A 13,681-nucleotide genomic window follows, 5' to 3' on the forward strand; every position below is an offset into this window, starting at 1 on the left:
TACTTGAGATCTCCTAATGGATTGATTTTCAACCTTCTTATAGCTCCGAATTTAGCCTCTTGAAGACAATAGATCTCAACCTTGTGATAGCATTAGACTTGACCTTCCTATGGAAAATTTCAGACCCGAGACAAGAGAAAGATTCAACATGTGGAAGGGACTGTATTCAACCTCTTTTGGGAACAAATGTTTACGTGTGGTTTCAACCTACTTCTAAGGTTGTTTGGAGCAGAATAGTAGCTAGTTTGTTGTAGTATCATTAAGGTTTTTTTAGTTGCAATCTTGAGTAGACATTGTAGACATTTTCAAGCTGCCTCTCAAGGTCATTAAATCCCTTTTTTGAAGTAGTCTAAGAGAATATTTTTTGAGCTATCATTGAATACTCTTGAAGCAACCTTGTTGTACCATTCTTGAAGCATCTTAAAGAAACCCTTTGTAGATATATCTAAAATCCTTTAGGAATTTTTTCGGCCAACCTTGTTGAGTAAAATTGGATCAACCTTTTGAAGAATCCTTTTCTTTTGGAGCAATCTTGTAGCTTGTTGAGAAGAATTTGGATCATACCCTAATGCAATTATTGAAGAAGTTACTCAAGTATTTGTTGAGAAACTTTTTGAGAAACCTTGATTAGAGCTTGAAGTGACCTTAGAAATATTTATGGAGCAGTCCTTGGAGTGACCCTAGATCAAACTTTGGAGTACTTCTTGAAGAAATTTTGGAGAAACTATTAGAGATCTTGGAATACATTTATTGAGCAGACTTAAAGACATTTGTTGAGAATACTTGAAGACATTTGTTGAAGCAAGCTTGGAGACCTTTTGGACTAGACCTGAATTCATCCTTGGAGCAGCTTTGAGACACCTTGAAGAAAGTATTTTAGAAGTATTTTGGTTGGAGCCTAGAAGGATTGGAGTCCTCTTATAGACCAAGTTGGTGCTTGTATTTAACCAAGAGGATTGGTGTCCTCACATAGACCCGGTTGGTGCCTTGAATAATTTGAAGATCCTATTGTATAGGTTGGAGCCTGAATTTTGTAAGGGACGATTTGAGTCCTCATTATTATTCTCAATATTTTTTTTTTGTTATGGCATTAATAGTGATTATTACATGTAAAAATATAACTGGCATAATATAGCAATTGAAATAAATATTTATTCACCCCCTCTCTCAGTGTTTCCAATATAAAATAGGTTGAAATGCGTATTTCTTATCAAATATGATCCATGAAATTAATTACACACACAAGAAACTTTCCACCCAACCATAAGTAGTTGATGAAAATAACACCATTGTTTTGAGCTATGTAAAAGGGGCCAACTCCATCTTTTAATATCACAACCACTGCGGGGGAAGGTTACATCTACCCATGTGCTTGTGGGTTTTCTATGCTAAATTGACTTTGGAGAATAGTGAGTACATTTGTCACTTCGAATCTTGGTTTTTAGTTTGTGTCAATATGTGCAAAAAGCTTATCTTTTTATGGATTCCTCAACTTTCAAAATTTTAATGGGGTTAGGATTTCTAGCTTGCACTTATTATTATGGACAAATGATTCTTTAACTTCTGATGGAAATTCTTTAGGAAATTTTTATTGTGGTTCCCTTAAAACTCATGAAAAATATATCACATTTTGTGTTATACTATTTAATAGTATTAAAATGGACTTCATAAATGGTTTTCTTGAAAATAACTTTGAAAGAAAAAATTAAATCATAAACATGTTCTATTTAGATATAGATCATGTTTTTATTATAAATATCTAACAGTGCAAATCTTAATTTTTGTATTTAAAATTATCAATAATTTCATGAAACTTGTAAAAAAAAGTGTAGAAAATAATTCATAAATCTATTTAATGCTAAGATGTTAAGAAACATCACCATTTGGTGGGACCTAAAAAAATGTGAAAATTATAAATTGTAAATAAAATTTAGTGAAAAATATCATCCAAAAGTAAGATCAGTTACCTCTCATTTATTGTTAGAGCCAAACATGCAACTCAAATTACCTGAGGCTAATGCATTCCTAGATTCTCAGGGTGGCATGATGAATATCATCTGGGACTTTATTCTCCAATTGACACATGTTCAGGCCATCTAGTCTTATATTGATATCCCATTATTCTCAGAGTGTGTAAAGACTCCTCGTTGTTCACCCCGGTCATGGGGCATGAATCAACTTCTTAGGTGCCCAAATCAATTTTGTACATGCTATACTTTTCTTTTAAAAGAATGTTATCTTTGAGTAGGCAGAGGTTATCTCTCCAACAAGAATTTCTTCCAATTGGTTAATTTTCAAAATACCCAAAGGTTGTTTATGACAACCCATCTAGTAATGGCCATTGGTTTATACAATTTATTCAATGGCCAATTACACAGGAGTAATATAAATTATGAAGTGGAACCAGTGAAATTATGGTACTCTTTTCTATGGAGACACAAGGCTCCATTTCACTTTCACCTTATTGGGACTAATTTTTCACATCCCTCAGCTTAATTACATGTATATAAGTTGGTTTTTTGAATTTAGTATGCTAGATTAGAAAGAAAAACCATTCAAACTGCTACTTCGACTATCCTTTCATGCTTCTATGATGTTACCTCAATTCAGCTATAATGTATCTTATCATGACTGTAATGCATCCTATCATGACTTGCTAACATCTATATATTGAAAATAAACTAAATGTATGTGAGGGACCTTTTAATAGTATAGTTCTTTCACTTCTTCCTTCTTTGATTTCTTCTCTTTCGTTTCTTCTATTTCTTCGGTCACATGGGATTCACTTCTTTCTTTCCTTTTCTTCTTCCATTTCTTGAGTTTAGGACAATTCCTCTTGAATTTCCGATATTCATTACATTCATAGCACTGAATATTAGACATGCCAATTTTATTTTGAAATTTCTTTCGAGGATCAAACTTTCCAAACTTCCCTTTCCTCCTTGTGATAGTTGCATATGCTTGTGTTTGCTCATTAGATCAAACATCATTTTTTGCCTTTAATTCAGTTTCTTCAATCTTGCATAATGGGCATAGATCACTAAATGGAGTAGTGTCATTTCCATAGATGCTTGATACAAAGTTGCCCCATTCATCTGATAGTGCATTGACTACAAGATTGGTCATTTTTGGATTTGACATTGTTTCTCCTAGCTCTTGTAGTTGATCTCTTATTTGAGATGCCTTCATGAGATATGAAGATCTTACCCCTTCTTCCTTTAATAATTTCATCTTGTATAGTTTGGTTCTTAAAGATATTATTTCCCTTGTAGTACTTACAAAGAAAAATTCCACCAACTTGTCTTAGATCTCTTTTAATATCTTCAATTTTTCTACTTACGGAATGGGGGAATCCTTGATTGATTTGATGAGGATTTTTTGAGCCCTTACTTCTCCTTTCATATACTTTGATAATGCTTGAGATTGTTCTTGTATAGGTCTGGTGATTAAGCCCTTGAAATATTCAATAACTTCATTTTGTATGAGGATCAAATCTATTATCTTCATGCAAGGTAGTTCGATGTCCCAACAAGTTTATTGTTATCCTTGCATCAATTAGTAATTTGAGTTGTAGATTGAGATATAAATACAAAATGATTACTTGACAAATGAGGATGCCTCCTCGATGATGATGTCTTCCACTGGATGGTTCCTTGATGGTATTCTTTCTTCAAAAAGACAATGCTTCTTCTTCAATATAAGGAGAGATGTGGAATTACTTCCTTTGGATGATGATGTGGAATGTGGAGACTTATTGAAATTCCTTAAATGTGTAAAGTCCTTTCTTTGATATGGAGGTAGGGTCCTTGAGGTCTTATTTTATTCTTTCAAGAGTTATTCCTTCAGGATGATAGTGTAGGTTTTAACCCCATATAGAAATTACTTGCAATTATAATAACAGGAAAAAAACAAAGGCGAGAGCATAACACATAAAACATATATACATAAAGATTTTTCTGTGGATCCAAAAAACATGACTACTAGATTGATTTTTCATTATGTTCCTTTCAATGTTACAATACATATATATACATGCTGAAGCATCTATAAACCCTAATCCATTAACGCTGGATTAGAACATAACCGTAGTTCCCTTGACCAGATCTATATAATACCATGGACCGAAAAACCATCGCGCCCAAAACCATGTGTGAAATCCATGCACAAAACCATAGGTAATATAGGGTTCGATTTTTTTTTTTTCGACCCAATGCAAGGGAGACCTCTGCATACCCCCTGACAGGGGGGCTGCCACCCTCCCTGTGACCCCCCCTAGTCATGGAAAGAATATAACACAACCCCACAGACAAAGTATTTGTGATGTGTTGACAAGTCCTTCTTGATGAAATTCTTCTTGTGTTTGGTCCTTATGTATCCTTCTTCAATTGAGTGATCTTCAAGCTGCTTCTTCTTGTCACCTTAGCTCTGAAACCGTGTTGAGAAATATAGGGCAACTTGATTAGGGTGATTTATCTTTACTTTGATAACTTATTGTGATGTTCTTTACTTCACCTTGTAGTATTTATAATTAGTTTCTTCTTCTCATTATTATTATAGTGTTCTTATCGTCAAATAAATAACAACTATGAAGATCAATAAAAAAAATGGACACAAGATATAGGCTGCTAGTTAGAGCCAAAACCTCTCCTAGAGAGTAAAACCCACAAGTAATTCCTCTTCTTATAGAATCTTCAAATGGTGAATTCCAAGACCTTTAGACCCAAGACAAAGACCCATCCAACACCAAGTCAACCTTTTCTTTCGATGCACTTCTCTTTCACAAATTCAACCAAAGTTAAACACTTATTTTGCACAACTTTGACCCTTGCAACAAATTTTGGCCTCTTCTGTAATTCTGCATCTTTTTTGGCCCTTCTGTAATAGTTGCGATTTCGCACATGTGGGTGATGTAGGTCAAAATAAGGTTTATTACTTGCTATCTTTAACTTGCTTCTATTCTTCTTGATTTGAGCTTTTATCTTTCAAACTTCGACACTTCTAGTAGACTGCAATTGTGATCTTGTTGCAATAATAGATGCCCTAGTTCTTCTCATGTGTGAGATGATACACACAAAATTCATATTGTCAACTTCGATTCTCCTTCCTTGAGTTCTTCTTCCTTTTATTTTCCTTATTTGATCTCCTTCTTGTCCTTTTGAACGAACTTACTTGGATGCCCTTCAAATGAGGTCGAATGTTGTTGTATATATATAATTTTATGAGGCTCGAACAACCTTAATGAGGCCAAATTCATCTTTGTAGGCTGACTTGGTCTTGGAGGGAGGCTTTTGACACTTTTGACTCATAATAAATTATTTTTACATGACACAAGATGCCCAATAGGGTTTATTACATATGACAATGCCTTTTTTGACTCCTAGACTCTATGACAAAGCCATAGAAGCACACAATGTGTGCATGACCTATAAAATGACCTCTAGCATGAAACCCATCCTATAAAATAATAATAATAATTTTTATTTTATCTTTTACATCAAATACATAAAATCAAAAGATTACATTAGACATATGAAGGCTGAACCTAGTTACATATTTCAATAGGGCAAGCACTCCTAAGTGATTTACTAACCATGTTGCACTGACTTCTTACATTGGCAAGCCTTCTAGTTTTACCTAAGAGGAGTGGAGTGATGCCATGTTGGAGGAAAGGTATGTTTGTGAGAGAGCCTTAGAAGCTTTGGAGGGATTAGTTATTGATTCCAAGACTACAACAAACTTGGATTTGCAACTTGCAAGATTTATACTCTGACCCAATGGAAGACAACAATGAGTAGTGATGTGAAGATGTGTGTTTCTCACGATCATAGGTATCTCCTTCAATGACTGAAGGAAATGGAAATTTTGTTGTACTAGAATCCAATCCAAAATTACAAGAAGATATCAAATGTATATTTGGTGGAAGAGTGCCAAGGGAATGATCTCACCTCCTTGGCTTCTATGTTGGCTAACAAGAATTCGAAATGGTTTACATTTTAATTACGAGACATGTAGGAGCATGTATGGGTTCCTAAAAATTTAGTCAAAGGAATTATTTCTCATAAAAAATTTGCTAGTTGTGTTGCATTGACTTCTTCTAGTGGTTATCCCTCTGGTTTTGCAAAATAAGGGTGGAGTGATGCCATGATGGTGGAGGAGAGTGATGCTTAGGAGATAGCTCCAAAAACCTTTTCAAGTACCAACTATTGATTATAATACTATAATAGACATGGATTTGCAGGTCATGAGTGATTCAATAAATCCTCACTACAACGCACTTGTATTTGCAGGTCAAAAGTGATTGAATAATTCCCCTTCCTCGCAAAGAGGAAGTGTTAGCCATTGATTACTTTGAAAGTGTTTTCACCTATGTAGGGGAGCACTTGATGTGATGTGGAGGGATTGTGATCCTATACCCCTCTTGTTTTAGGCATTATGCACTATGATATTATATTGTTACTATAATTGAAGTAATTTTCAGATTTGTGCATTGAGATGGATCTTGACCTAAGAACCTCTGGAATGATGTATGCATGAAGTCTTCAATCAGGGAAAGCATTCCTCCTATGTGATTTGTTAACCATGTTACACTAGCTTATTCCATTGGATAAACTTCTAGTTTTACTAAAGAGGAAAAAAGTGATGTCATGATGGAGGAAGGGGATGTTTGTAAGAGAGCCCCAAAACATTTGAAGGGATCAATGAATAATTCCAATATTACAACAAACATGGATTTGAAACTTGCAAGTAAAGTCCAGGTACTAGATTTACATTCTAACACAATGAAAGAAAATAGTGAGTAGTGATGTGATGTTTGGTGAGGATGTGTGGTCCTCAAGATAAAAAGCATCTCCTCCAACAACGGAAGGAAGTGGAAAGGTGGTTGTTCTAGAATCCAATCCAAGAGTAAAAGAAGATATTTGATGCATATTTGGAGGAAGAGACCCCAGGAAATGATCTTTCCTCCTAGACCTTTGCTTAAAACCATGAGAAGTTGAGATGGCTTACAAATATATAATTGGGTGGATATGAGCATGTATAGGTGCCTAATACTTCAGTCGGGGTTGGTACTTCTCATAACATATTTTCTAGCCATGTTACATTGAATTCTTCCATTAGTGAGCCTTCTAGTTGTGTAGAGAAAGGTGTATAGATGTCATCATGGTGGAGGAGAGTGGTTTTTGGGATATAATGCCAAAAATTATGTAATGACAAGCTATTAATTCCAAGAAAACAATGACTTAGATTTGCAGGTTACAAGAGATTCAAGAAACCCCTTTCCTCACAAAGATGGATATTCAAGAAAGTCGTTTCCTAAAAAAGAGGGAGATTCAAGAAAATCCTTTCCTCACAAAGAGGGAGTGTTTGTTGTTGATTGCTTCACAAGTTTTTTCACAAAAGTAGGTGATCACTTGATGTGATCCCTATTTTTTCTTTTTCATTGACTTACTCTTGAAGATCTTATTGGGTGTATGCATATATTGGAGTTGCTGCCAATAACACACACTTATTGATTTGGTAGTTAGCACTCATGTGATGGTTTGAAATATTTTACAAGGGTGAAATTGTTGAGTAGGATGGGTGGCTTATGACATATGGAATAACCACCTTGGAAGAGGACATTATGCTCCTAGAGGCTAGGCATGAAACGTTAGTGGCATTGGAGCCACCTTACACATGTTGAGGAGGAATGCTTGAGTTAAGGAGCCCCTAATTAGAGGGTGCACCACCTTGGAGGAAAAATGCTTGACATATAGACAACTAGCTTGGAGAGCACACTACCTTGAGGATTGGACAAATCATAGTGTGACATGTGGGTACCTTGCTTTGAGGAGTGCACCCTATTTGGGGCTTTGATGGTTGAGTTAACCTAGTTAGTTTTGTGTTTTGTTTTTGGCCTCCCTCACCTTATGGAGGGGAGTATCTTTGTTAAGCACAACTACTTGTATCTTAGAGATTGATAGTTGGCATGATGCTCGCTACTTGGGGAATCTTTGGAATCACTACGTGAAATAACTTGAATTATATTAGATCAAAATAAAAGAAAATGAATTGTTTAAAGATCATGTATTACTTTTGTAATGAGGATTCAATGCTTGTGGGATGCTAGCACTAGTGTCCCTTGTCTTATGAGATGCAAGTGTTGAGTATCATTAACTTGCGGGATGCAAGTGTGTGAATCTTATTGATGGTTTGCATCATGCAAGTTGAACATTTGAGGATTTGACAATTCTTTAAAACTTGCTTGTTTGGAATATCCAATGATTACCTTGTATAGCTTGATGGGATGCCTTGCTTTCCCTTTGTATCAATGGTTAAGATCTATAGAGATTATGGATTCCCTAGCTAGGGTTTCAGATGCATTCAATACTCCTTGCTTTAGGTGAGCCATGAAAGGACTTGTTATACTAAGTTGGGATGAACTATGCTCACCTTTCATTACTACGAGAATGAGGTGTACCATTATTATGCTATATTTGTGATCACAAATATGAATTCTTTTGGATCAGACAATCTTCATCATTGTTTTAGCATGTTGATTTCTCAAGACAACATATCACCTTCTTCCTGCTCCTGGAAAAATAGACCCAATGTAGATAGATGTAGTTTTGAACTAAATTCTCAAATTCTCAGAGAGATTCTTTTATTGAAATGTACGATCCATTTTGTTTCAGATTAAAATCCCTACTGAGGAATACATATCCATGAGAAAAGGCTATTGTCATATGAACCCATAACATAATTTGTAACTAGCATTGTTATCTTCTTGCCTAGTGAGCAAATATTTACCCTCGTCGATCGAAACACATCTTGACCTAGATCGAGACTCATTATGCTTGGAATTGAATGCAACTAGGATTGACTATATTAATTATATTTCTAATTTGAATCAGATCAAAATTCATCTTTATCATGTAATTATTCGCATAATGATTATGTTTTTCAAAATTAGAACCTTGTTGCTCTTCATCTTGGATAAGGGGTAGTTTTTCCATGATACTAGTGCATATGATAGAATATTAAATGACTAATGCTACCAAACCAAGAATCACAATTGAGCTAATTTTCACAACAGAATACTATACAATAGTAAATTTACTAGTGCACAAAATATACACAAATATGTACAATAACCCAACTTCCTTATATTAATCCAACTGAATAATAAAACAATCTAGGCCTCCTAAAATAGGGATAATGGCCTTCAAATATCCACTAGTACAAGCATACAAAATACAAGATACTCTAACGGTCTAGCTGATGTAGCTGACGATCACAACTTATTTTCCATATCTTGTATGCTGCAGGGCCTTTGCTTCTGGCCTATAGCACCTGCCTCTATCAATGCACCAAGTCCATTTGGACATTGACTCTTAACTATCCAATATGCCCTCTAGCTGATCATAGGTCCATCTGCAACCAACACATAGGGTCTTCATGCTCACTAGTTACTCGTTCATCCTTCAAGGAAACAACACTTTGAGACTTTCTCCCATGGATACTTAGCTATTTTGGGGATTTTCTTCCCATTATAGTCTTTCTGCATTTCTCCAATGAAGACTAACATAGGGCAGGAGGGATGCCACCTATCATCATCAAATGTTGCTTCTCCAACAATGAACACACGTTGTCAACAACTGATCCTAGCTGGCCAAACCTTGAGCTCCAACAAACTGCTACTCCTAGAAGCCAAGTGTCCTTCCTTGCTTTACACTTAGGGCTCACACTTGGACACTTTCATGCTACCCTCCAACAGAAATCAAATGCCTAATACAGTTGTCCACAATAAGACCTCATCGACCTAACATCCAACTCAACATAAACACATCAAATCATACCTCGCAGATGATCCTCGCAACTGTACTGTGAAAACCCACATGATCCTCATGATTGTTCTGTGAAAACCCGCACGATCATCATGATTGTTCTGGAAAACCTGTGTGACTCTTGTGACTGGTCAGAATAGTCTCACGCGAGCCTCACACCTTTCCTAAACTTGTGCGACTCGAACCCAAAAATAGACTTCAATGCTCCACGTCTAGTTGCGGCTTCCTCAGATGTGATCTCTATGAGAAAATGCACTTTAGATGTTTTAAATGCCTCCCAACTCACCTTATATTTATGTTGAGAAATGTAACTAGTTTCGGTCTTCATAATTGTTGTACTCATTTCAATATGTATCCTATGTAACAAACAAGAAAAAGAAAAAGAAAAATTAGTATTATTAAAGCATGGGTTTCATGCTCATTATTGATGGTCTTTTAGGTAAAAGCATGTTCTTCGTGCTTCTAGGGTTTGTTAGGTCTTAGGATTTATTTGTTGAAAATAACAACATGAAATGTTAAAAATAACATCAAGAAAAATCCTAATTTAATTTGTCTTTGAATTAAATTAGGAATTAAATTCTAATTTTAATTCTCATAGCAACTTGTAACAGTTAACTAAGTTAAGTTGACTTAGTTGGCTTAGTAAATTCGAGTTAGGAGTCTATCTAGAGTCATGTAGAGTGATCCCTAAATTTTAGGGGCCCAGGTTGAGTTATTATTGAGTTGTAATTATTTAATTCAGTTTAACTGAGTTAAATTCAGTTAAATTAGTTCTAACTGATGGAGGAACTAGTGAGAGGTCAAGTGAATCAATTTGGAATTAATTCACGTACAATGATCAATCAGATAACTGTAGAAATTTTGAATAATTTAACATGGTATCGGAGCTAGATAATTGTAGAAAAAGTTTCTACATGGTATCAGAGCTGTTGATCATCAGATCTACTATTCAGGAAGTGTTTACATTCTATTTCTTCAGGCAAAGTCTGTAATCGGGCCAGGTAGCCTCTGGATTCATCCTTCCTTTGGAAGGTGATATATCCGGTGAATGCCCATACAGTCAATCTCTGTACGAGAAATATTGTGTTCTCACGAATCTTAGATCCGAGGCAGTTGAGTTGGTTGCTGGTGGAATTCGAATTTGTAGCAGTATTTTTTCTTAGTGACAACGCAACAATGTCTTTCAACGGATTGCGATTGGAGTATGCTCTTGAGGGCAGCTCAAACTATATTGCATAGAAACAGGATGGAGGCAATATTGGATGATAACGGGTTGAAGGAGTTCATAGATACGGATATCCCAAAGCCTACTGATGCTACTCAAGCTGATGCTTGGCAAAAGAAGATCGCAAAATGTCGAAGGATTCTGTTGGAGGGCGTGAAGGATCACATTGTGTCCAGCCTCCATGGAAAGGATACTCCATATTTGATGTGGAAATCATTAACAGAATTATTCCAAAGCAAGAGCGATCAGAGGAAGCTGGCGCTCAAAGATAAACTCAGAAACATCAAATGCGAGAAGGGTGATAGTATTCCCAAGTATCTCACGAAGTTCACTCAGTGTTGAGATGAGCTGGGAAGTGTGGGGATTACTGTCGATGATGAGGACTTGGTGAGCTTGGCTCTCCTTGGTCTTCCGAAGAGTTGGCATTCCTATTAGGACTTTGTCAATGGTCGGGAGAAATTGCCAGGATGGGAAAGACTATGGTCAGATCTTGTGCAGGAGGAGATCAGGCGGAGTACCAGGGACGAATCTTCGTCAAAGGGAGATGATGAAGAGAATTGTGCTTTGGTTGCCAAAGCAAAGAAAGGGAAGAGCAAGAAAGCTTCTCAGTATGGTGCGAAAGGCAAGAAGCAGGATATGTCCAAGGTGAAGTGTTTTCACTGTCACCAGCACGGACACTATGCCACAAATTGTCCACAGAAGAAGAAGAAAAAGCAAGCTGTTGGATCTGCAGGGGGAGAGGCCTTAGCTTCTCAGTTTGAGCTTGATTTTTCATTGATCGCATGCTTGGTTTCAAGTGTGATGGGATCGGTGTGGTTCTTGGACAGTGGTGCGTCTTTTCACATGACGGGAGATAAAGATTTGTTCTCTGATCTGGAGGACAAAGATCTTGGAGTGCACATCGAGATGGGCGATGATGGTAGATACAATGTGACCGGTATCGGTACCATTTCCTTTGAGAGGGAGTTTGGTAAACCCTTCGTATTGAAGGAAGTCATGCATGTTCCAGGATTGAAGAAGAATCTTATCTCAGTGGCGATGTTAGAAGACAAGGGGTATGATGTTGTTTTCAGCGAGGGAAAGGCTTTCCTGCGCAGCAAGACAATTGGTGAGACCCGGAAGATAGGGGTTCGAGTGAGGAACCTTTATCAGTTGCATGTAGATGGATGCGCAACAATGGCGGGCAAGGCAGAAGGATTGGTGAGCCGGGATGATGGCGAGTTGTGGCACAGGAGATTGGGTCACCTTCACCATGGAGCCTTGAAGATACTGCAGCAGATCACTACAGGGCTTCCTAAAGGCACACTTGCGCAGTCAGATCAGTGCAAGGGGTGTACTTTGGGGAAGTTTGTGAAAGCCACCTTTCACGAGAAGGATAGTCACGCCACGATGATCCTTGAGAGAATTCACACACACGTGTGTGGACCTTTCTCAGTTGCTTCGACAGAAAAACACAGGTATTATGTGATTTTTGTTGATGATTTCTCTCGTAAGTGCCAGATCTTCTTCATGCAGAAGAAGAACGAGACATATTCAAAGTTCTATGAATTCAAAGCACTGGTCGAGAAGGAGTCGGGGAAGAAGGTGAAGGCTCTTAGGAGCGATAATGGTGGTGAATACATCTCGGACGAGTTCAAAGATTTCTGCAAGGTAGAAGGGATTCGTAGAGAGCTCATAGCTCCCCATAACCCACAATAGAACGGGGTAGCTGAGCGGAAGAACAGAACGATCGTGGGTGCTGCACGGGCAATGTTGCATGATCAGGGCCTACCCCTTCACTTGTGGGCGGAAGCATGCAATACAACAGTTTATGTGCAGAACCGTTGTCCTCATAGGATACTTGGCATGAGTACACCTGAGGAGGCTTATTCTGGTAAGAAGCCTGATCTTTCTCATTTGAGGATTTTTGGTGCTAACGTTTACATGCATGTGACGAAGGATGCCAGGAAGAAGTTGGAGCCCACCGCAGAGGTTGGCATATTTGTGGGGTACACTGATACGCCCCACAACTATCGTGTGTATTTTCCAGACAGTGGTAAAACTGTTGTGCGACGGGATATAAAATTTCAGGAGGAGAAAGCCATGAAATGTTCGCTTGAGAGGGAGTTACACTCGCATGCAGATGAGGAGCTATTAGTTCCTAAGAATGAGCTTCAGGATGTGGATCAGCCACAGGATGAGGTTCATGGAGTGGACGAGTCCACTCATGTAGCGTCAACCATCAGAGGGCGAAAGCGCTTGACAGAAGCTGAGCGACTGGCTCAAGATGCAGAGAAAGTTGTAGGACCACCTACAGCCCAACGCAGGCAGAGACAGTCACCTGATCGGTACACTGGATACATGGCTCTTATGAGCAAGTGTGTTGTGACTGAGCCATCCTCTTTCAAGGAAGATGTGGAGGATCCCGCATGGGTAGACGCCATGGTCGAAGAGTATGATTCTATTGTCAGAAACAGTGCATGGGAGATTGTTCCTAGATCGGAAGGGAAATCAGTGGTGGGTTCGAGATGGATCTACAAAGTTAAGCAGGAAGCTGATGGGAGTGTGGAGAAGTACAAGGCAAGATTTGTTGCCCGAGGCTTTTCACAGATTGAGGGGATCGATTATGAGGAGACCTTTGCACCTGTCGCAA

This window comes from Pinus tabuliformis, chromosome 7, assembly GCF_031772625.1.
Source record: "Pinus tabuliformis cultivar Carrire ecotype Pingquan chromosome 7, CPIR1, whole genome shotgun sequence".
Lineage (NCBI taxonomy): Eukaryota > Viridiplantae > Streptophyta > Pinopsida > Pinales > Pinaceae > Pinus > Pinus tabuliformis.